Below are 23,998 nucleotides of genomic sequence, written 5' to 3'. Positions count from 1 at the left end.
AAAGAGAGAAAGACAGTTCCAGGGCTCGGTGTCCATAGTGCGTTCTTCTTGTCATTCACAGAGTCAGGAAATGTTCGTTGGGCATCTACTATGTACTAGACTACTATGATACCGTAGTCAGCAGCAACAACAGCAACACGTGGTCTGTGCTCCCGTGGGTCTCCTTGCCTTTCATCTTGGAAAGAGACCTTATCAGAGGACAAACTATTTAGCTAGACACCAAGAAGAACAAATCAGAGAAGACATTGCTGTCGGTGCTAGGGACCAGCCTGAGGGCGCTGCGCAGGAAAAGCTTCTCTGGAGAAACTGGACCTTGGGCTAGGGTTGATGGGGATGCTGAGGGTTAAAGCCAACAAGAATGGAATGAGCACCACAGGCACAGAGATGGCCTCATGTCCGTAAAGACCTGAAGGAAGAAGGGAGCAGGTGCTTCCAAGCAACTCAAAGACTCAAGTCCTAGCAGAGAGGGGACCCAGTGATGTTGCTTCTCCCGCAACATCTCTTGAGTTTGTAGCATGGCCGTCTCTTAACATATGACCCAGTCTCAAATGATGGTAAAAAGCCAATGCACAGCAATTACACATCGAGGGATACCTACATGAGGTGTGGTCCAAACACCCCAGACTCAAGAGATCAGATTCAAAAGGCTCACTCGCTGCAGAGAGAGCTAGCCAGGCATGCAGGACATGTGTATGCAGCCACGGCCTACTCTACAGTATCTTCTAGATCTCACTACACACAGAAATTCAACATAGTTATCATAACAAGGCTCCCACGCTAGCACAGAAGCTCAATGAAAGCAGCCACGGCAGCTGCTCATTCACGGTTGCATCACTAGCTTACGTCACTAGCACCACGCCTGACTCTCAAGCCACTGCAGAAGGACAGTTTCTAGAGAAATGCCCAGACCACAAACCATTGGAAATACGTTTATTAAGAACCATTGGGCAGTGAGCTGGAGACGGGCTTCCTGAAAGGATCCAGAAGCTAGTATCCCGCATCTCAGGTAAGGGCAGATCATGTGCTCTGAAATCCACCAAGAAAAAGGCAGGACAGCTTGTTCTTTACAGAAAGGTGGGTGAACCATCAGGTCTCTCAATGAGCTGAGTCTAACTCAGGAGTGCTGTCCTTTTATCGCGGTGTTTTGTGTCTGCTTCATCTTGGTGAGATGTGTTCTTCCTTTTAAATCCTCGGCCAAGGTGAGAAGGAAAAAGGTTTGCCTCACCTGGAGGCTTTGGAAGACCTCCTGAGGAGCTGCCTGCCAAGATGGGCAGCCTTTCTAGAGGCAGCTCAAGAGCTGGGCAGATGATTCAGTGAATGAAACCCTGGCTGTACAGTGTGAGGAGTGGCTGAGCCCCAGCAGGCCTGTGAAAATGCAGGTGGGTGCGACCGATGAGGCCCGGTGTCATCCCAGAGTGCAGGAGACAGAGCTGGGGAACCGGTCAGGGCAAGCAGGGCAGCTAGACAGTGAGCTCAGAGCTCAGCACAAGACCCTGCTTCAAAAATACAAAGTGTAGGTCAAGGAAGACACCTAATGTCAACCTTAGCCCTGCGCACAAACACACACACACACACACACACACACACACACACACACTCCTCCCCCAGATGCAAAAAAATAATAAAATTTTAAGTACCTGATTTTCACTGGTTGACATTTTTCCAATTGTAATTTACTTTCTTATCACTCATAAGCAATCCTGATCTAATAATCTGTTTTTGAAATTTTTTTGATCCACATATTAAAAAAAGCTAGACCTTACTTGAATAACTAAAGAGCAGTAATTGCTGGTAGTGGCTGCCTTTGGTGGCAAGACTCTACAAAATGTCCACAGTGAACATGTGTTATTTGTATCAAGTGGGTGGGGGTGGGGCTGGGTAATGGCGCTCACTGGAGTCCCGGCGCTCACTGGAGTCCCAGCTATTTGAGCTGAGGTGGGAGAGTTTTGCTTGGGACCAGAAATGAGGGTGTGTGTGTGTGTGTGTGTGTGTGTGTGTGTGTGTGAAGTAGGGCGAGAGGGGAGGAGGAAGGGGAGAAGAAAAAGATTAAAAATAACTGCTCCAGCACACACTCGCTGGTATTGGAGCCAAGGCACGGCAGGTTCCAGATCTCTTCCATTATTTGTGGTGAGGGCTGTTCGACTTTTCAGTTACTGGGGCCATCCTGAGAGCTCAGAGCAGTTACACATCAACTCCTGGTCAACCCAATTTCGCTTCTCTTCTTTTCTTCTTCCTTCCTTCCCACAGTTTGTTCCTCGGTCCCAGGGATGGAGCCCAGGGCTTTGCACAAGCTAGGCAGCATTCCCTCATCAGCTCTAGGCCCCTTCCCGCAAACATTACCAAGCACCAATGCTCGGTAAGAGAGGTCTCTGCCTTGCAGGCCAGGAAGATGGACAAGGTACAGGTAAAGAGTGATCGATCAGGGTCTTGGGAGAGAAGCCTGGAGGGGGGTGGGGGTGGCTGTCTCCTGGAAAGCCGAGTCTCTGCAATGGTCGCTGTGCTCAGGGAACATGCGTCTTCAGAGTTGAGATGTCATGAACAGGGTTGGGGGGTGTGTGTGTGACATATTCATGCTCTGTGTAAGTTCAAATAAATTTTGTTTTCAGTCTTAAAGGCATAGACCAGTTTGGTGATTCATTATTTGTGTTTATTCTAAAGGATGTAAGATTATTTTAGTTATAAACCATGATGACAGTTTACGGGAAAACTTAGCATTCAACAAAGAGAGACGTTTGCTTTGCAAGCAACAGAGCAAGAATCCAGATTTCTCCCTCTGAAGCTAACAAATAAGTCATTTTTACTTGGGCGTTCCAGGCTCCAGCTGTTCCTGGCTCCTAGGCCAGAGGCGGGCAGCCATGTGGTGTGTTGCACAAGTGACCGAACAGAATCCCAGACCAAAGCATGACAGAGCTCGCTGCACAATGAGGAAAGCTAGAATTTACTGGAAGCTTTTTATTACGGTCAGATGTTTCCTGTGTCTGGTTTCTGAAGCAGAATGTGGAGACTCCAGAGGGGTAGGGAAGAGAATGCAGCCCATAGTCTTAGGTTTTGCCCAGGCTTTGAAAGCCCCAGGCATGTGTGAATGAGCTGTACTCTGGGGTGCCGCCTGCCTGCTACCCTAGATGTTCCACATCTAGATCTTCTGCTCTCCACCCCGTGCGAGTTTCAGGAGTGGGAGAATGAGGAGCAAACAGACTGTTCCCAAGCAAACAGGTAGAATTCAAACATGTGAACTAACATGTCCCTGTGATAAGACAGGAAAAAAGAGTGATCAGAGAGATTCCACTGCTCCTTAATACAGAAAATACTACCTCCTACACACCACAGTAACAACAACAGCGACACACAAGAGTAAGAATGTGAGTGTCCCTGTCCTCAAGAAAGTCTCGTTAGTGGGCGAGGGGTGAAATGCCAAGTATGTAAAATGAAGGAAGCCATTTCTCACAGGGGTGGTTGATTGATATGACACAACGTTAAAAGGCCAAGGGGGAGGAAGAACAGACATGACCCATGGCGTGTTAGGGCATGGGGACGGTGACCTGAAGACAGGAGCCATCAGAAGCAAAGGCTAGAAGGGAGTTCTCGGCTGAGGGAGGGCACGCCCCAGAACCTCCTGCGCTTAGGGTCAGAGTGGGCTGACTGCTGCAGCGGAGAAAGCAGGAAGGTGGGAAGTGTTCTAAGAAAGAACCGGCCACATCTGCCTGAGGCTGTGGAGAGACGGCTATGTCCTGCTCCACAGCAGAATTTTTCTATTTAAAAACAATTTTCATGTGTTCGAGTATTTTTAAGATTTATTTATTTTTATTTAATGTATGAATGTTTTCCTTCCATGAGCACCACGTGAGTTCCCGTTCCCCAGGGATGCCAGGAGAAAGTAACAGATCCCTTGGAACTGGATACAGCCAGTTGTGAGGCAACACGTGGGAGCTAGGAACTGAACCTGGGTCCTCTGAAAGAGCAGCAAGTGCTCTAACTACTGAGCCATCTCTTCAGCCCATGTATGGGTGTCTTGCTTGAGTACAAGTCTGTGCACCACTTGTGTGCCTGGTATCCACGGAGGCCAGAAAAGACAGTTGGGTCTCCTGGGATTGAGAGTCGCAGATGTTTATAAGCTGACGCATGGTGCAGGGAATCAAAGCCAGATCCTCTAGTAAAGCAGTCAGTGCTCTTAACCACGGAGACAACTCTCCAGGCCCCAAGAAGCCTTTAAAGACAAGCAAGCAAGCAAGCAAGCAAGCAAACAAACAAACAAACAGTGGCCTCAGCAGGACGGAGGGGAGTGTGCCAGTCACCGAGTGCCTGCTACCATATATCAAAAACAACAAACAGAAACTTGCAAAAATAGGACAGCAAAGGGTTCCAGCTCGTGTTCTCAAATAGAAACTTGGCTTCAGGATTTGCAACGAACAGAACAGGAATGAGAAGTGAGACAGACAGAAGACCATATCCACAGTTCAGGCTTGTGCAAACTCAGGCTGACTTCTCTGACTAAGAGTGGCCTACTGATGGACCACTGAGGTGGCCTGATCAACAGGAAGGTCAAGCCATTCCCTGGGGGCTGCCTTCTGGAGACATGCACTGGGAAGCACAGAGTATTGGGGTGCTAGGAGCAATCACAGCATAGAAGGGAGACGAGGGTGGGGCCTAGGCTAGGCTAGATGCTTGGTCCTGCAGCTCACATGGTAAAACATTACATTGAAGAGTCAGAGCCTGCTGTTGAGAGCACTGCAGAGAAGCTCATAGTGACCAGCTATGACTCGGGGCATCCCTCCTCAAGGCCTTAGTGTTTTGGCTTTGCTCAGTTTCCATGAGGCCTGACCAACCCCTAGGAGTCTCCTCTTCCTGTCTCCTGCTACCTGGATGCATTCTGCGTTTGCAGGGAGCTCGTCCCCTCTGGCAGCTTGCTTCCTGCCCCCTTCCCCGCCCTCCTAACGACTGGTATAAAAGCACGCTTGTCACCCGGGACAACACATTCACAGGCTGACTCAAAAGAAGCAGAGGACAAGTTAGATTATGGGTCTAAGCTGTAGTCACCAATCTGGCTTTACAAAGAGCCTTCAACTTGGCTGGGAGTGGGGGTGGCGCTGGTGATCTATAAAGAGAAATGATAATTTATTTTTCTTACTGTTATTTACTTGCTTGTTTTCTGAGACAGGGTTTCACGTTTCCCAGGCTGGCTGTGAATTCAGTATGTAGTAGAGGATGACCTTGAATTTCTGATCCTCCAGTTTCCCAGTGCTGAGGTCACAGGTGTTCGTCATTGTGTCTGGTTTTATAGAGTGATAGAAATCGAACCCAAGACTACATGCATGCTAGGCAAGCACTCTTCCGACTGAGCTACATCCCCAACCAGAGGCAGTGTCTTTTTAAAAGGAAGAAAGAAACGAAGGAAGGAAGGAAGGAAGAAAAGGTGTATTTACTTAATTTGTATATATGAGTACATTGTCATGTTTTCAGACAGCATTGGATTCCATTGCAGTTGGTTGTGAGCCACCATGTGGTGGCTGGGAATTGAACTCAGGACCTCTGGAAAAGCAGTCAGTGCTCTTAACCACTGAGACATCTCTCCAGTCCCCCAGGTAGTATCTTAACGTCCACACGGCCATCTGTTTCCTTTGCAGTTTCTCCACTGCTTAGATCCTGGAATGATCAAGTCCCCTAGCCCTAGTTCCTCAGCTGCTTCCCTCTCAACCCCACCCCCACCCCACCCCACTCCCACAGACACACAAACAAACAAAACTTAAATAAACTGATTACTGAAGAAACACACAGGGAAAAAAATGTCCTAGGAGAGTGAGCCAAGAGAGATGAGAACTGATGACAAGAAAGGCGTCCTAATATGGTGCGCAGATGGCGGCCGGACTGGAAGGAAGGGCGTTCCTGATTTCAATGGGATCGGTTCCGTCCGGCGGTCCAGCTTCGAGGACTCAGCTGAGAGTGGAAGCTGCGGATGCAGTAAACTCCTTCCAAGAAGGCTCTCCTCAGATTTTATCAATCCAGCTTACCAAGCATGTAAGGCTCCAAAGCCTTTACAAAGCTCAGCTGCTCGAAGGAGGGTGGAATGGCTTAGTGTATAAAATGTTTGCCAAGAACTGGCGTTTGGATCCTCAGAACCCAGGTAAAACCTCAAAAGTCAGAGACAAGCTGGCTGGCTAGACTACCAAGAATCAGCAAGCCTGGTGAGGACACGTGACACAACTTAGGGCTTCCACACGCGTGTGTACATACATGTACCTACCCACCTGCAAACAAGAATACACGAGTGCATGCACAGGGAATAAAGGGCTAGGGAAAGATCAAAGATGGTCCCTGAAGTCCAAGAATGTCTGAGCTCTCCCAGGATCCCAGAGACTAACAGTGTTAGAAGCCTTAAGAGTTAGGGGGGGAGTCCAGGTCTAGGGTTTTTACTAGGAATAGCTAGAAAGACGTGTAGGGAAGGCACCTCAGCTGTGTGAGGTGAGCAGGCCACAGTGGCAGGCTGGGAATGAGTAAGCAAAAGCCCTGAGGTATGGGAAGTGAGGGGTGTGTGGCTTCAGGGGGAAAGGTCACCCCTAATTAATATCTTAGGGTTTCTTTGAGGAGGTAAGAATCCATGTGACTCAGGGACCAGTCAATACAATGACCACGGTTAAAAAAAAGAAAAAAAGGCCTTGACACATCAAAGACTATTTTTAAAAAGTGAGTCACCGTGAAATTAAGGGCAAAAACTGCTATGTCATCCCAGGAGACAAAAGGCACTTGGCTTAAGATTGAGGCAGGAGAGTCCCTGGGGGTTTAGCACACTGGAGGAGAGCAGGAAGTCTGGGAGGAGCTGGCCCTGGAAGGCTAGGCTGTGGGGGTGGCACTGCTCACACACCTGCGCGTGTGAAGAAGCAGAGGGAAGGACGGACGATGGGATGGACGTGGGCACGTGCTGAAACTGAGAGTGAAACCCTGGGAGTGAGCTGAGAGGCTCCAGGGGCACGGGAAAGGTCGACGTGGCTGCCCTTCGGAGACATGGGACCACCCCAGGTCATTTGTCCAGTACGTGCTGGAGGGAGTGAGCATCTTTACATGGAGTCTCAAGTGAAGGCCAGCCAGGAGCATGACCGAGGGGCAGAGAGGCAGACTCGGATGGACAGGAGATGAAGAAACTGTTTCTTCTATTGGATGGTCCAGCCTGGGCACGAAGGATAGGAGGAAACCATTGAGGGAACAGAGGGCAGAGGCAGGGACCTGAAGCTGCCTGAGGGCACGACATGGCCTGCAAGGTTCCAGGTTTGAGGCAGACTTTCATGTCTACCTAGACTCCCCCTATCCCCAACACACACAGTGTCTTTGGATCTGATTCCTCCTGTGTAGAAGTTAATGTGGAAACTCATAGGTTCCTTCTTCTGTTCTGTGTGTGTGTGTGCACACGCGCGCATGCACATGTGGGTACATGCGTGTGGAAGCCAGAAGACAACCTCCAGTGCCGTTCCTTATCTTTATTTTTTTATTTTTATTTTTGACAGGGGTCACTCGTGGCCTGGATAGTGCCAAGAAGGCAAGTGTGCCTGGCCAGCAAGCTGCAGGGCCTGTCTCTGCCTCCCTTCCCCTCTGTTTATACAGGTCCTGGGAGCACGTGCAAGGCTTGTGCTTGTTAGCCACACTCTTTACTGACTGAGCCATCTCTCCTGCCCACGGCAGTTTTACAGATTTTAGAACATCTATATGCTGCACAAATCAAACATTACTTAACACCCCACCACTGTGAGACATGGAAGCTACACGCTGGAATGAAATACTTCTGCCGTGGATTTTTATACTAAATGAGAGGGACTATAAATATATTCACATCATTTTAGATTAGATTTTGTAGACAAATGAGTTTTTATACTAATCTCATAAAAAAAAAACTGTTAAGGGTGGGTAAGACAGCTCAGTGGATAAAGGCACCCGTTGTCAAACCTAAGGACCTAAGCTCAATCCCCAGGACCTGCACATGGAAGAAAAGAACCGACTTCTGAAAGTTGTCCTGTAAGCCCCCCCACATAAACACATGTGTGTGCATACATGTGTGTGTGCCACTCATGGGAGCACATGGGTACATGAGCATACTCACACCCAAGCACACACCCATACAAACATACACTCACACATATGAGCACACACAGTAAACTGATGTCAACAGACTTCAAAGAACCCCACTGTGATCGTGGTGAGAGGCAGTGGGATGCACACGGGCAGGTACAACAGGAGAGCCTTCTAGCAAGCCACGTCGGGGTGAGAAGAGTCTAGTGTGGTGCTGTGGTGCCGGGGATCTCAAGAACAGGGTCAAGTAAGTTACTCAGTGTGGAAGCCACACAATCTCAGATACTATGGAGAGGAAATGAGGAGAGGGCAGGGCCGATCTGGATTGTGTAGCTGTGGACTAAGATGCACTTAGCAGACAGGTGGAGCTCTCTCCTGAGTGTGTCTGTGAGAGATGTAGGATCTGGTTAGATGTGGGGAGGTGAGGACCAGTCCAAACTGGGATTGCAGAAGAAGGAAGTACAGGTACTCTAGAACAGACAAACGACCACAGTGCCAGACGTAGCGCAGAAGGGGAAGCGTGCGCTGGGGACCCTTCCTCTGGGGCTGTGGTTTGAACAGGCTTTGCTCCTGCTGAAGCTCAGGCTAGCGTTCAGTCCCCACAGTGAGGTATTAGACAGGGTGGGAATGGACGCAACTGTAGTGGTAGAGCCACTGACGGGTGATTAGGGCCGGAGGGCGACATCAGGACGGAGCCCTATGAGTAGCTCATGCGAACAACTCCCACCATGCAACCCCCTGCACAGCTTCAGGACTCTGCCAGCAAAAGGGCTGTCTCACTGGACATGGACCCCTGACCCTGGACCAGAACCAAAAGCCGAAGGAAACCTTTATCATTTACTCATTCTGTGGTGCTAAGTTAATAGCCAAGGGACAATGAAACTAGACACCTGTGCCTAGCAGTTAGCCAACCAGTGGCCTCAAGGGCAGGTTCAGGTAAATGACTAGGCACGAAAGCCACACAATCTCAAATGCTATGGAGGGGAAATGAAGAGTGGGGAGGGCGGATCTGGACTGTCTAGCCGTGGATTAAGACATGCTTAGGAGAGACAGGTGCAACACACTCCTGGGTGTGTCTATGGCAATGATTACATCATGAGGACTCTGACCTATGAGTGGATTAATTCCTAGATCGCTCCAAAATATGATGCATGGTTGCATGGTTATTAGGAGGTGGTAACAGAAAAAGGCGGGGCTACTGGAGGAAGTGGTCACTGGTACCAGTCCTTGGGCCTGTATCTGGCCCTGGTCCCTCTCTGTATTTCCTTGCTGCCTGTTCACCATGAAGAAGCTCTTGTGTCCCCCTGCCCCCACAACCATGATGTCCTAACCCTCAATGGACCCAGTAATATGGAGCCAAATGATCACAGGCAGAATCTTGTGAAACCAGGAGCCAAGATAAATCATTCCTTTTGAGTTGTTTATGGCAGGCATTCTGTCCTGGGGAACACGTACCCTCCAAGTTCAGTTAACAAAATCTGTGGTGACTGTTGCCACGCACTGCAGATGGCCCAACTGAAGGCCTGCGGCAACCCACAAGTATAAAGGTTTAAACATGGGGAAGCCGTCCATGCATTCAGTTGTCGGTCAACTCTGAGTGGGCACCCAGGAAAGTTAACCAGTCACCCAGCTGAAAATGGGCTTCAGTCGGGAACTGGAAAACTTGCTCTGCAAATGACCAGTAAATATTTAAACTTAGTTGGTTACATCAAGTCTCTGTAGAAGATCCCACTCAAAGGGCACACTTAGGTGATGGAGACATGGCTCCATCTTGTGAGAGAGTATACCAGTCTCGAGGACCTGAGTTCGACTCCTAACACCCACATGGGGTGACTCACAACTGTGGGTAAGGACAGCTCCAGGGTTCTACTGCCCTATGCTGGCTTCTGTGAGCACACATAAAGAGACACAACATAAATAAAAATAGAAGACATCTTTTTAAAACTATAATGTATGTCAGGAATAATGATTTTTTTAAAAAAGGTTAAAAACAAATTGAGAAAAACTTTCGGAATATAGGACAGAAAGTTAGACACCTAGAATATGACAGCTAGAACATGAGAACAAATAAGAAAAAAGTAGGATGCCGGGCGTGGTGGCCCACGCCTTTAGTCCCAGCACTCGGGAGGCAGAGGCAGGCGGATTTCTGAGTTCGAGGCCAGCCTGGTCTACAAAGTGAGTGCCAGGACAGCCAGGGCTACACAGAGAAACCCTGTCTCGAAAAACCAAAAAAAAAAAAAAAAAAAAGAAAAGAAAAAAGTAGGGAAGATGCACTCAGCGGTGTTCTTCCAGAGCTCCTGAGTTCAATTCCCAGCAACCACATGGTGGCTCACAACCATCTGTAATGGGATCTGATGCCCTCTTCTGGTGTGTCTGAAGACATACATAAAATAAAAAAATCTCAAAAAAAAAAAAAGTTGGGTTAAAAAAATGTGAAAAGAGAAAAAATTTAAAGAAATAATTCAATGAAAATTTCCTAGAACTACAGGGCCTGAGTTTTTGTGATTTTTTTATTTGTTTCTTTTTGCTTTATTTTAGCTTCGAAGGGTCTTTGGGGGCTGAGGAGATGGCTCAGTCAGTAAAATGCCTACCACACAAGCATGAAAACCTGCGTTTGGGTCCCTGGCACTCACGTAAGAGCGGGCCAGGTATAACGATGGAGACTGGGAGTCTCTCAGTTGGCCTGGTGGCCATTCTTGGTTGTCAACTCGGCTACATCTGAAACTAACTGAAACCCAAGTGGCCGGGCACACTTGTGAGGGATTTTTTTTTTTTTCTTTCTTTTCTTTTTTGTTTTTCAAGACAGGGTTTCTCTGTGTAGCCCTGGCTGTCCTGGAACTTGCTCTGTAGAACAGGCTGGCCCCAAACTCAAGAGATCCTCCTGCCTCTGCCTTCCGATTGCTGGGACTAAAGGTGTGTGTGTGTTTCCACTACCTGGAAGGATTTTTTTCTTAATTAAATCATTTAAAGTGGGAAGACCCACTTTGAAAAAGTGTTTTATTTTATGTTTATGTGTAAGGGTGTGTGTCTGCTTATGTGTCTCTGTGTCACATACATGCCTGGTGTCCAGAAAGGCCAGAAGAGAGCATCAGATCTCTTGGAACTCGAGTTACATATGGTTGTGAACCACCCATGAGGGTTTCGGGAATTGAACCTGGGTCCTCTAGAACAGCAGCTGGTGCTCTTAACGGCAGAGCCATCTCTTCATTCCTTTCGGCAAATCTCTTATCTCCAAAAATATTTACATTGTGACCCATAACAGAAGCAAAATTACAGTTGTGAAGTAGCAATGAAAATCATTTTATGGCTGGGGGTCAGCACAACACGAGGAACTGTATTCAAGGGTCCCAGCATCAGCAAGGTTGAGAACCACTGTTATAGGCATTCTAATCAATCCCCTCCTATCTATGTTAGACTCGCTCTGTAAGCCCTGTTCCTCTAGTGAACCCTGGCTAAACACAGTTATCCTATGATTCAGCCATCCCACTGCTAGGCATGTACCAAGAGAAATGAGGATGTGCTGCACACATAAAAGCCTGTACATGATGTCCACACATCCACACAAGTATTATTTCTAACAGTCAGAAACAGAAGAACCTATACCGGGCGTGGTGGCTCACGCCTTTAATCCCAGCACTGGGGAGGCAGAGGCAGGCGGATTTCTGAGTTCGAGGCCAGCCTGGTCTACAGAGTGAGTTCCAGGACAGCCAGGGCTATATAGAGAAACCCTGTCTCAAAAAAAAAAAAACAAAAAACAAAAAACAAAAAACAAACAAACAAACAAACAAACAAAAAACCCCGAAGAACCTAAATATGCATTAGTGGGTCATGTGTGGATCAGTAAAATGTAGTCATTATCCTACTAAACCGTCATTCAGCCACAGGAAGGCATGAAGTACTGGCGTGTACTAGCCTGCGGGTGAGCTCTGAAACGCTACGCTAAGAGGAAAAACAACTGGGCCTGGGGAACTGAACTTAGGTCCTCTGCAAGAGTAAACAACGCTGTAACCACTGAGCCACCTCTGCATTCCCCACAAGTCTAGAGTGTTTCTTAATGTTGCTTTGTAGCCTCTCCCACTCATTCCCAGTTCACCTTTTGTTCTGAGACAGGGCCTCTCTCTGTATAGCTCTATCCTTGAACTCCCTCTGTAGAACTCTGGACTGGAATTCAGAGCTCTCCCTGCCTCTTCCTCAGAGTGCTGGGATTAAAGGTGTGAGCCAGTTCTCCTTTTGTAATCCTCTGTAATAGCAGATCTGTTTTCTGTCCAATTTCACATTAAAAAAATGGTATGGATTTTACTGCTGAGCAATTTTCTCACCTCTTTATGTATTTATGGACCTTGAGATGGTTTCTAATAGCGCAGTATTAGAAATAAGACTTCTGTAAGTCATTGTTCCTAAACCCTGCAGAGGCACATGGTCTAATTTTCTCTGGATAAATATCAATGAACAAAAAGCATGCACAACGTGACATGTGTACTCTTGCCATATGAAGAACATGAGAAAATGCTTCCTAAAGTACTTGCATAACATTTTTTTTTTTTTTTTGGTTCTGACTTCTGTCAGAGATGAGAGTATTGTTCAATGGGAACACATGCTCGCCAGTAGTGTGTGGTCAATTTTTAAAATTTTAACCCTTCTACCAAGCATGGAGTTTTAGTTTGTGTTGCTATATCACTGAAGACTCACTAGATGTGGTGGTATTTGCATAAATCTGGGGCAGCTAGAGTTGAATGTTTAGCTTGAATGGTGAGCTATATGGCATATACGTTATATTCCAAGACCGCTGTTATCAGTCACTTCTATTGTTCCAGGTACTCGGGAAGCTTCCAAGTTCAAGGCCTACCCAGACTACAGAGCAAGTTCAAGGCTGACCTGGGCAACTTGACTCTGTCTTAAAGCATGTTCTCACAGGAAGGCCGGGGATAGAGCTCAGCGGAAGTGCTTACCTTGCAGGTGCGAGGCCCTTGTTAGGAATCCTTAGTACCAAAAGGGTGGAGCACCCAGCCTCAGAAACACCACTCAGGATGGGTCACGGAGGCTGGCAAAGGGCGGGGCGAGCCCCCTTTGCCCACCCCTTATATGTGGATCCTCACTGTTTGGATTAAGGGAGGGAAGGAAGGAGGAGAGGAGACGGTACGTACACTGAGAAGGGGGTTGAGAGGCGCTCAGCAGATATTAGTATTTGCTGCTCTTTCAGATGACTGGGGTTTGGTTCTCCCACCCACGTAAGGGGGCTCACGACCACCTACAGGACACAACCACAACTCCAGCTCCCAGGGGATCCAACACCCTCTTCTGGCCTCTATGGACACTTGTATTCACACAGACACCACCACCCCCCATACACACCTACACATAATCTAAAACAAAATTAATTTTAAGAGTTAGGGCTAGGCAAGAAGGGAACTTCCCCTAATCTTTGAGCCAGAATTCTCACTAACTCAATAACTAAACTTCTGCATCCCAAGATGTTGTAAATTGGAAGTTCGCAGATGTAGCAAGTTTAGTGCCCACAGATTGTTTGGAAAATTCTGAATTTGTTAACATTTATAAGTCAGGATATTTCAAAAAACAATTCCTCTGTCTAGCTTCTGGGGGTGGGGAGGAGATTCTGAGAGTGGGGCAGAGGGCTGGTTTTACTCAGCAAGGATGAATGGATCATCCTATAAACTGGTGTCCAGGGTATTCATAGGACAGGCCAGCTGGCTCTTACTCTAAGACTCGGGAAGAACATGCCAGAATCAAGGAGACAAACTTGGAGGACGAGGGGCTGGAGGAGGTGGAGGGCCAGCATCCTCAGAGCCACTGAGGTCCCCAAGTCTTTATTCTTTACAGCATCTCTGTCTTCTCCCTGGAGAGTTACCACAGACCAAGCTACGCACTCTCTTGATTGCATCTGATGTTGGTTTCCTAGTGGAGACTGAAAACTCTGAGCATCCCAGAATATCCTTTTCATAATACAGTATTCTCCCCTTAGCCACAATTTCACTTTCTGTGGTTTCGGCTGCCCGCAGTCAACTGTGACTTGAAATTGTGTGATGGAAAATTCCAGACATAACTATCCCTTGAGTTTTCAACGTCTATGTTTCCAAGTAGTGTGATGAAACCTCTTGCTGTCTCGTCCATCTGTGCTCTCTGCTGCTCAGGATGCGAATTGCTTCTTTGCCCAAAGTGTCCTCGCTGTATGTGCTACCCTCCCTACTGGGTCCCAGCGGCTGTGGACCCTGGCTCTCAGAGCAGTTGTTGCAGCCCTGGAGTGCCTGGGTCCAAGTGACTCTCACTTCACTTGGCCTTGGCCCCCAAACAGGTAAAGTAGTGATGCAGGAAATGCTAATAATGTATGGCCATAATTATTTTATTACTTTGCTAGTTATTGTTGTTAATCTGTAACAGTGCCAAGTGTGTAAATTTTTATCACAGGAATGTATCTGTAGGAAAACCCAGTATATTATAGGGTTTTATACAAACTTCCTGAGAAAACCTGCAGTTGCGGGCATCCATTGGTACCCTACAACATGGATGAGGGAGATATTCAGCCCTTCACTGAGAACCTTGCTTGCTACCCGACACACACTGACAAAGGAGTGAGTGAACTAGCTGATGACAAGCCAGGAGCTAGGGAATCTTTAAGAAACAAACATTCTACCACTGCCTTTCCCAGTAAACGAAGGATACAATTCCTTTCCCAGTAAACGAAGGACACAATTCTACACCGTCACAATACTGAACAGCTGCTGCCTCAGAATGGCCACAGCCCTGGGCGGGTGTGCGCTTGCACGGCTGAACCTTCCACACAGACTTCAGTCATTGTTTGCCTTCTCCTGGGGGTTGCACATACGTAGGCCTTCCATCCAGCCCCTCACTCGGTTCATACTCAGCAAGACAAAAGTCCTGAATATTCCAGAAGGAAGCCCACCGGGGGAATCCGCTAGACACCTGCACATGCTACAAAGTGGCGCACTTCTGGAAACATCGCAACACTTTCCACAGCAACACATAAAACTGTTCATTTTCCCATCTGTGCAATGAAATAAGAAGAGGCTGTCACCACCCCCTAAGGACAGGATGTTCCTGTACACAGTCCACACTCGTATGTATCCAACTGCCCCCTCCCCCACGTTTTTCTATATCCTCTCCTCTGTGGGCTCTGGAAGAGCTTTACTCTGACCTTGGCTGTTTTGTCCTTAGTCTCACTGACTTAGGAATGCCACACTCACTGTTTGTCTTTGCCCCTGTTAGAGCCTTTTTCGGGGTCCAGGACACTGTTTGGAGCACGCCCTGCCGAGCAGCTTTCCTGGCCAATCCTCAGTGCTTACAGTCGGGTTAAATATGTCAGCAGGGCCACTGAAGCAGCTCTGTGTCTCACACTCCTCCCTACAGAAGGCTCACCATGAAAGGATGTCCCACGGGCATTGGCAATGTTAAATTTGATCATCTGCTAGCTACTGAACCACAGAACATTCCATCCTCCTGAATACTAGTAAGTTACTATTAAGTAATTCATGTAAGAATTGATAAGACAATTTTTAAGACAATTTCTTTAGCCTAAAAATGATCTACTATGGAGAATAACCTTGTTTTTCAGAACCAAGCTGGGATGGTTTACAGAGTACAAACACGGCAACTTCCTTACATTCTGTAAAGAAAAATGTTAGCTGGGCTTGGTGTCCTATGCCTGTAATTCAAGCACTTGGGAGGTGGGGGCTGGGAGGACCAAGGTCATCCTCAGCTTGATAGTGAGGTAGAGGCTAGCCTGGCCTACATGAGACACCCCCCCCCCAAAGAAGAGGGGGAAAAAGAGAGAGGCAGACACATACATACACACAGAGACAGAGATCCCGACACACAGAGAAAGAGGACACATCCATCTACCTATCCACCTTCCCATCAATGGAGACAGAACAAATGTTGTTACCACATGCTGGTACCTCCTGCCCAGTGTGTAGGAGGCGCTAGGTTCTACTCTCAGCACCCCAAAAAGAAAAGGTTAAAAGTTGACCTGTTGAGCCAACACTAATGCTCAACCTGAAAGTCAGATGTCACAGCACCCTGGCTCTGGGGACACTAGAACAGAAACCATCTACAATGCAGGATTAAAAAGGACCTCCTCTCCTAGACACGGTGTCAAGTGACCACCTAGAGGAGAGGATAACGGTGCCCACGTCCACTGCTGAAACTGACAGTCTCCAGAAAGCAAGGACAGGTGTCCATCTGTCTACGGAATTTTCTTGCAATTGCCAGATTAGATTTATCATCCTAACTATAACGCCCATGCCCTGGATAGGACAGGTGTGGCCCCTCATACACAGAAAGCTGAGGACGGACTCTAGGGCCTCGCGCAGTCTGGTCAGGTTCTCTCTCTCCCACAGAGTCACACCCACACGCTAGGGACGTGGCTTGGTCTGAAGACTGCTCACAACTGCCCTGTAACTCCAGTTCTAGGACGTCTGATGCCCTCTCTGGCTTCCATAGGCACTGAACTCACACATGGTGTACAGATTCACAGGCAGGCAAACAGCCACACACAAAAAATAAAAGTTTAATTTAAAGTAGTTTTTAAAAAGTCACACGCTGATTTTACTGTTTAAGTGTGAAGCATTCTAGGAATTGAGTTTATGGCTTGTGGAAAAATCTCTTAATTTCTGTTTTTGTTTTTGTTTTTTGTTTTTTAACCAGACAGCTATCGATAGCAGACGTGTTGAGGCTCTCATTTTGAATATAAAATATATTCACAGCTTTTATTGGTATGCCAATAAAGGATTAAGTTTATTGCCCAAGTGGAAGAATCTAGAAGAAAGAGGAGAGTGGAAGTGACAGGGAGAGGGAAACCCATGACTGGAGAGGGACATCCGCAGCCTGAGTTCTATTCCACCTCTGGAAGAGGTGAGGCAATGAGCCCTCACACTCAGGACCCTCCCTCAGGGGTGACATTGGTTTCCACCTTGGAAAGTGGGGCTGCAAAGGCAGCCAGAGATCCGGAGTGAAAGCTCTGAGTGCCACAAGGGGAGATCTGGCTGGAGATCAGGCCTCGGGGTGCTCTCCTGTTCAGAGCCTAGGCCTCACAGGACTTATTAGTTTATGCTTTGGGCACAGGGCCTATCAGCAGCAGGGATTTTGAAATGTTTCCTAAACTGAGTAATTTCCTCTTTGTTTGAAACATCCGGAAGCAGGGCAAGATTCCTTCGGACCCACGTCTGTTCTGTGCCTGTTCTCATCTCCAGGGTAGTTTACAGTTCGGAAAAGTGGCCTTTCGACAGGACACACCCTTTCATTACTTTGTCCTTGCCACTAACTGAACCTCAGCAAGTCATGATAAGGCTGTTCCTGACTTCTAAAATCTCTACCGGCTGCTCTTCCAGAGACCCGGGGTTTGATTCTCTGCACACACATGGTGGCTCACAACTGTCTGTAGCTCCAGTTTCAGGGGATCCAGTGCCCTCTTCTGGCCTCTGCAGGTATTGCATGCACACAGTACCCATACATGCAAACAAAACACTTACATAAAGAGATACTTTTTTTTTTTAATCTGTTTTGTTTGTGTTAATTTTCTCACAGAAAGGCCTGAGCTGTTCAAGTCTCTCACCCTCTCCTCATCCCATATTTCTACCCACCCCACCCCATTTTTTTCTTCTTCCTGGTTTTTAAAGGAGCTCTACCTGACCCATGCTGGCCTAGAACTTGCTGTGCAGTTAAGAATGACCAGGGCCGGGCATGGTGGTGCATGCCTTTAATCCCAGCACTCGGGAGGCAGAGGCAGATGAATTTCTGAGTTCAAGGCCAGCCTGGTCTACAAAGTGAGTTCCAGGACAGCCAGGGCTACACAGAGAAACCCTGTCCCCCCAAAAAAAAAAAAAAAAAGATTGACCAGGAACTTCTGATCCTCCCATCTCTTCCTCCCCAGTGCAGGAACTTCAGGTACACATTACCATGCCTGGCTTTTCAGGGTACCAGGAATGGAACCTAGGGCCTGGTGTGTGCTAGACAAGCACTCTACCAGCTGAGCTATTTGTCAGCCACACAGATTTCTACTTCAAGCATCTTTTGATTTTTGTGCTTGTAAGTTATGGGTTACTTACTCCCTGGGTGGGAAGTTCAAGTCTGAGGCCCATTGTGACCCATCTGTGTGCCTACACTTGCTTCTCTGCCTATAAAGGTAGCAAGAGGTCAGTCACAAGCCACAAGCTGTCCTTTTACTTCAGAGTCCGCCACACGGATGCAAATGAGAGGACAGAAAGAACTGCGGCCACATCTGTCTCAGCATACCATCCCACCCAACTTACCCGAGCTCACTGCCTGATCTTCATCCCATTCCCTAATGACGGTATGAGCTTAAGACAGCAGAGATATAAAGGGAGTAACACAGAATGCATGAAAGCCCAGCCCGGAGCTTCTCTAGTGGGAACTGAATAATTCCCTACTCCATCCTTTCCTTTGCCTCAGCGCACCAGGCTCAACATCCAAGAGTGGCTTTCAGTAGCATCCCTGTTTTTCTTTCAAAACTTTATAAAATCTACCCACAGAAAGTTTGATTGAATGTGTGTGTGTGATGCATACATGTGTATGTTAGTGTGCGTGTGTGTGTGTGTGTGTTTGTGTGTTGGCACAGTGAATCCAGAAGTTGCCAATTAAGCTGGCCGAGCTGTCCAGAGCTCCTGGGACCTCCCCTTCTCTGGTGGCAGTGCTGGGATTTCTGACAGGGGCTGCCTGTTCACATTTATGTGGGTCTTTCTGTTTGCTCAGCAGGCGCTTAGCCCACTGACCCATCCCCGCCATCCCCACCATCCCTGCCACCTTAACTGCTTGAATTTCCAGATTCTCCTTTGCAGACTGGAGGTCTCCACTAGCACCAGCATGTACACATGTGGAACTTTATTTACTTACTTCAGAAACTAATCTTGCAAGCTGGGTGTTGTGGCACACACTTGGGAGGCAAAGGCAGATGGATCTCTCTGAGTTGGAGGCCAGCCTGGTCTACAAAGCAAGTTCCAGGCCAGCCAGGGATATGCAGTGAGGCTCTGCCTCAAAGAGAAAATTTTAATCTGTGTATATGCGTGATAAATGTGCATGTGTGTATCCATGTTCCTGCTGTGTGTGTATGTGTACACTCACGCACATGAATGTGCAGGTGTGCATGCATGTATAGGCCCAGAGTCAATGTTAGAGTGTTTTAAGGTTTCTATGGCTGTGATAAAAACTAACCAAAAGCAACTTGGCCAGGAAAGGGTTTACTTCAGCTTACAGTTCCACATCACAGTCCATCACTGTGGGAAGTCACAGCAAGAACTCAAGCAAGGCAGGAACCTGGAGGCAGGAACTGATGCAGAAGCCATGGAGGGAGAAGTGTGCTTACTGGCTTGCCCATGGCTTGCCCATGGCTTGCTCATGGCTTGCTCATGGCTTGCTCATGGCTTACTCATGGCTTGTTCATGGTTTGCTCAGCCTGCTTTCTTACAGCACTCAGGACTTCCCAGGGGTGGCCCTGCCCACACTAAGTTGTGCCCTCCCATATCCATCATCAATTAAGAAAATGCACCTCAGGCTTAACCACAAGCCAATCTGGTAGAAGCAGTTCTTGTTTGGGATTCCCTTCCCAAATGACTCTAACCTGTGTCAGGTTGACATAATTGTTGCCAGCACACTCTTTTTTCTTTTTTTAATAGATCAGGAGACAGGCAGTGGTGGCGTGCGCCTTTAATCCCAGCACTTGGGAGGCAGAGGCAGGAGGATTTCTGAGTTTGAGGTCTACAGAGTGAATTCCAGGACAGCCAAGGCTACACCGAGAAACCCTGTCTTGAAAACAAAACAAAAAACAAACAAACAAACAAAAAGAGTCAGGGTCTCTTGCTGAACCCAGAGCTCATAGATTCCAGCAAGACTAGCTCTCCATCCAGCTTGCCCTGGGGATTCCAACTTGGCCTCCCAAGTGCTGGAATTACAAGCAGCTTCCACGCCTGGCTGACTTTTATGTGAGCTCTGGGGATCTGAACTCCAATCCTGACATTCTGATGTAGCCCAGTAAATGCTGGATTTTCTTAAATTGATCCATCCATATATACGAATTCTCAGACCTTTTTGGCAGGAATCTGATCACAATATCCCTGTGGTCTGTAAAAGCCTGCGGCTTCTGCTGCGTTCACTCATTCCTTCCCAGCTGCTCCTCCTCCCCCACCTCCTCTGTCATCTGCCCTGCCAGGGATTTCTCAGTTTTATCGCTCTCTGGAGAGACCGCCTTCCTTTGGTGGTCTTCTGTATAGACCAAAGTCCTCCTGTTTCCTCCTTTGAGTTTAAGCTGCTGTACAGGGTTTTGTTTTGTTTTTTTAACTTAAAAATAAGTTAGAAACTTACATTAATTTGTGTGTGTGTCTGTGTATGACATGTACCGGTGCCCAAGGAGGCGAGAAGAGGCCACCGGATGCCCTGGAGCTGGAGTCACAGGCTGTTGTGCCATCTAAGGGATGTGGATGCTGGGAACTGAGCTCACTTCAGGACCTCTGGCAGAGCAGCAAGTGTTCTTAATCGCCGAGCCATCTCTCGAGCCATATTTTTTTTTCCAATATTTATTTTGTTTCCTGTGCATGGGTGATTTCACTGCATCCCTGTCTGTGCAGCACCTGCGTGCAGTGCCCACAAAGGCCAGAAGAGCGTCCGATCCCCTGAAACACAGGGGTTTGTGAGCTGCCATGTGGATTTGGGGAATCAGGCTGGAGTCCTGTGCGAGAGCAGCCAGTGCCGAGACTGCTGCTTAAGTAACCGAGGTGGGCCTCCAATGTGTGATTCTCCTGCCTCAGCCTTTGAAGTGCTAGGATTACAGGCCTGCATTACCATGTCCATTTTTTAACTTCTTGAAATTGATGTTTTAAGTGACTCATTTTTTTCTAATAAATGCAATTAACTCTGTAAATTTTCCCTTAAGGTTTTTATTAGCATTACCCAAATTCTAACATGTAACATTCTCATAATGACTTAGGTGAAAGTATCTTCTAATTTACACGATGTTTTCCGTTGGTCCAATGATGAGACATTTACTGATTAATTGCAAACACACAGAGAGGGAGGCTAGTTATTCTTCCACAGTAGAATTGCACCTGTGGTCAGGAACATACTTAATATCAGTTCTGGGAAGCCTGCTTTATGCAGTGTCTGCAGCCTCCCTTTCATTTACTGGGTAAGGTCTAAGCCCTTTGTTGTGATACAACCCTTCATGATTTGACTCACTGCCTGCTCACCCTGAGTGCCAGCAGCCATCCATCCTGTGTGCCAGCCCACTTGGGTCCTCCGGAGGCTGCTTCTCTCACCTAGTGCCTTGGCCCACATCTGCCCTCTGCTCGCCATCCTTCCTGTCTGTGGGGCTTGCTTTTGCCTTGCTGTGATCCCATCATGACGGCAAAAGCACATGGGAGGCCGAAGCGTAAGGCAGAGGCGGAGGTGGAGGCGGAGGCGGTTCATGTCACGTCACAGTGCAGCAGAAGCAGGAACAAGGTGAAGACCCTCAAAGGCCACCCCAAGGACCACTCTCTTGAACTGTCTTGTCTGTCAGTCTGCCCTGCTGTTAGCCTCCTCCTTTACTGCAAAGCTAACTGTGTTTCTTTAGTGCTTAAAATCCTCTCACTGGCTGCTCCCTCCTAACTCAGCAACCATAGTGGGCTACTGAGCTATAGTTATGCCATCTCATGAACGTATTCCTAAGAGCCCTTCTAGTGCTAAAACTATCTAGGGTAAGACGGGTCTCTGGACCAGCCATAGATTCCTATACAATATGAGCCTGAGCTAAAGGTTCACTGTCTGGCTGGTTAACTGTTACCTCTCCGCTTCTGTAGTCAATGCTTGCTTTCTGTATAGTCACAATTATCTTAATTGTGTGTGTGTAAGGGGTGGGGTCCCCTTAACAACTGAAACCAACTGGAGGCTGGAGCTGTTTCCTACTTATCAGTTTGGGACAGTCCTGTCACGTGGTTAATAAGGACTCCAGTTCTTCTCCTTAGGTGTCCTATAACAGCACAAACTTAGCATCCCGACAAGAGCGGCCTTTCCTGGCCCTTGCATCTCACTCCTGCTCTTCCATCTATGTTGCATGTGCCTCACCTTATTTATTCCCCTGTAAGTCCAGGCTTGAGCTGTGGGCTCCAAGAAGCCTGTCCTGGACCCCTCCCACAACTGTGTGTCTCTGGGTCAAACTATCCACTCCTTAGATGTTCGTTTTAAAATATCGAGTAAAGGCGACTACAGGCATTCTTCCAGGTTGATTCGCACTCCAAGGGCTGCCATGCGCTCCCCTGTCAGCTCATGGAACAGCAACTGTGCTTAGGTTTTTTTAAAAGCTTACCTTTCTTAATCAGACTACAGCTTCCTCAAAAGTAGAAGCAAACTCTAATTTTGGTTTCACAAATTAGGTCAAATTAATTTTGGTCTTAAAAATGACTGCCCTAGTCATACAGACTGCTAGAGTAACTTGTTTAGTGAGTGATTATATGGATGTGGGATGGATTTTGCTGAGAAACAAGGGAACATATCCCCAGTTTTCAACTCCACACACCAGCATCCTAGTACTTGGGAGGTGGTGGCAACAAAACCAAGAATAGGGAATTCACGGCTTCAAGGAAGGTTTGAGCCCAGCCTGGGCTACATGAGACCAAGTCTTCAAACAAGCAACAAAGAAAATGATAATTAATTCTAGGCACTCAAATGGAAATTAGAAACACACAGACTACCAATGGCCACCAGCTCTTCCTCCCTCTCCTCATTTCCTCCTCCTCTTCCTCCTCTTCTTTCTCCTCCTCCTTACAGGTCCCTCACAGACGGCACTGGGACCTGAGAAACTTCCTAAGATTCCACTCACCCGGAGCACTTCCCCCAGGTCCCCAGTGGCCACACCACCTGTCACAGCAAAGCTGTCTCAAAGTCTTCCTCAATGGCTTTTTCCTCATCTCTGAAAACCCCCTTCTCGCTTGGTCCTGTCCTCAGTCTCTTCCCATGACCCTCAGCTACGGATGCACAAGACATCTCAGGCCCAGAAGCCTCTCTCCTGGCCTCACAGCACTGGGGTGGATCCCCTTGACTGAGAAGAAACTGATCTTTCTTCTGGGCTTCTCTGGCCCCAGAGCTATGTGGGTGGCAAGGTGCTGTCAGGACTATGTGCATGAATGTTTCCTTGTAATCCAAGATCCCCCGACTGTCATCATGTCACCTGCTGGAGTTGAGGGAAAGGGATTAGCTGGTTCTCACGGTTTCCTGACAAGCTTGGGGCTTCTCGAGCTAAAAATAAACACATGCACGCGATGGCAAACACACACCTATGTAAACACACACACTCGAACACATTCACGCATGCACGTACACAGCATCAAACTACGTTGCCTCTCTTTTTGCCTCCCTACAGCAAAGAATCGTTGGGTTAGTTTTATATATTTATATTTGTTTTATATTCTTCCTTCTATTCCTCCCCTCTGGTATAATTTAGTTCTCCCCAGTCTTTTAATTTCATTTTTATTTTTTCCCCTGTCTTTTTAAATGTCCCCAGGTAAGGAAAACGATGAAGTTATGTTGGCAGTGACTTAAGCTTACTGCTTTAAGGAATCTAAAATGTAGTTTTTAAAGTACCTTTGGTTTACCAGCAGGGCTAACAACCAAGCTGCCCTCCAGCTATGAACCATGCAGTCAGTATGAACCATGCAGTATTGTAGCAGTGAGGGCCACATGGTCTTCCTGTCTTCCCTCTGCTAGGTGGGACCATGTGAGTGAAGCACATGATAGCTAGGCCTGATTCCTAAGCACCCACTAAAATCTGGGCACTGCACAGCTTGTGTCTAAAGCCCCAGCACTGGGGAAGCAGACACAGGAGAATCCCCAGAGCTGGAAGGCTTCAGGTTCAATGAGAGAACCTGACTCAAAAACCAAAGGGGGGAACGACCGAGGAAGATACTTGGTATCAAGCGTGGGCACCATG

General features: G+C 47.6%; 1 protein-coding gene across 4 annotated transcripts in view; it reads right to left on the bottom strand.

Moving 5' to 3' along the window:
• St3gal3 (ST3 beta-galactoside alpha-2,3-sialyltransferase 3) overlaps positions 1-23,998 on the bottom strand; it is a 205,967-nt gene that overhangs the window by 122,593 nt on the left and 59,376 nt on the right. The window lies entirely within an intron of this gene.

Source organism: Mus caroli, unplaced genomic scaffold, assembly GCF_978045245.1.
Source record: "Mus caroli unplaced genomic scaffold, Mus_caroli_1 scaffold_6, whole genome shotgun sequence".
In the NCBI taxonomy this organism is placed as follows: domain Eukaryota; kingdom Metazoa; phylum Chordata; class Mammalia; order Rodentia; family Muridae; genus Mus; species Mus caroli.
Note: the sequence above shows the minus strand (reverse complement) of the source record. Positions and strands in the feature narration are given on the sequence as shown.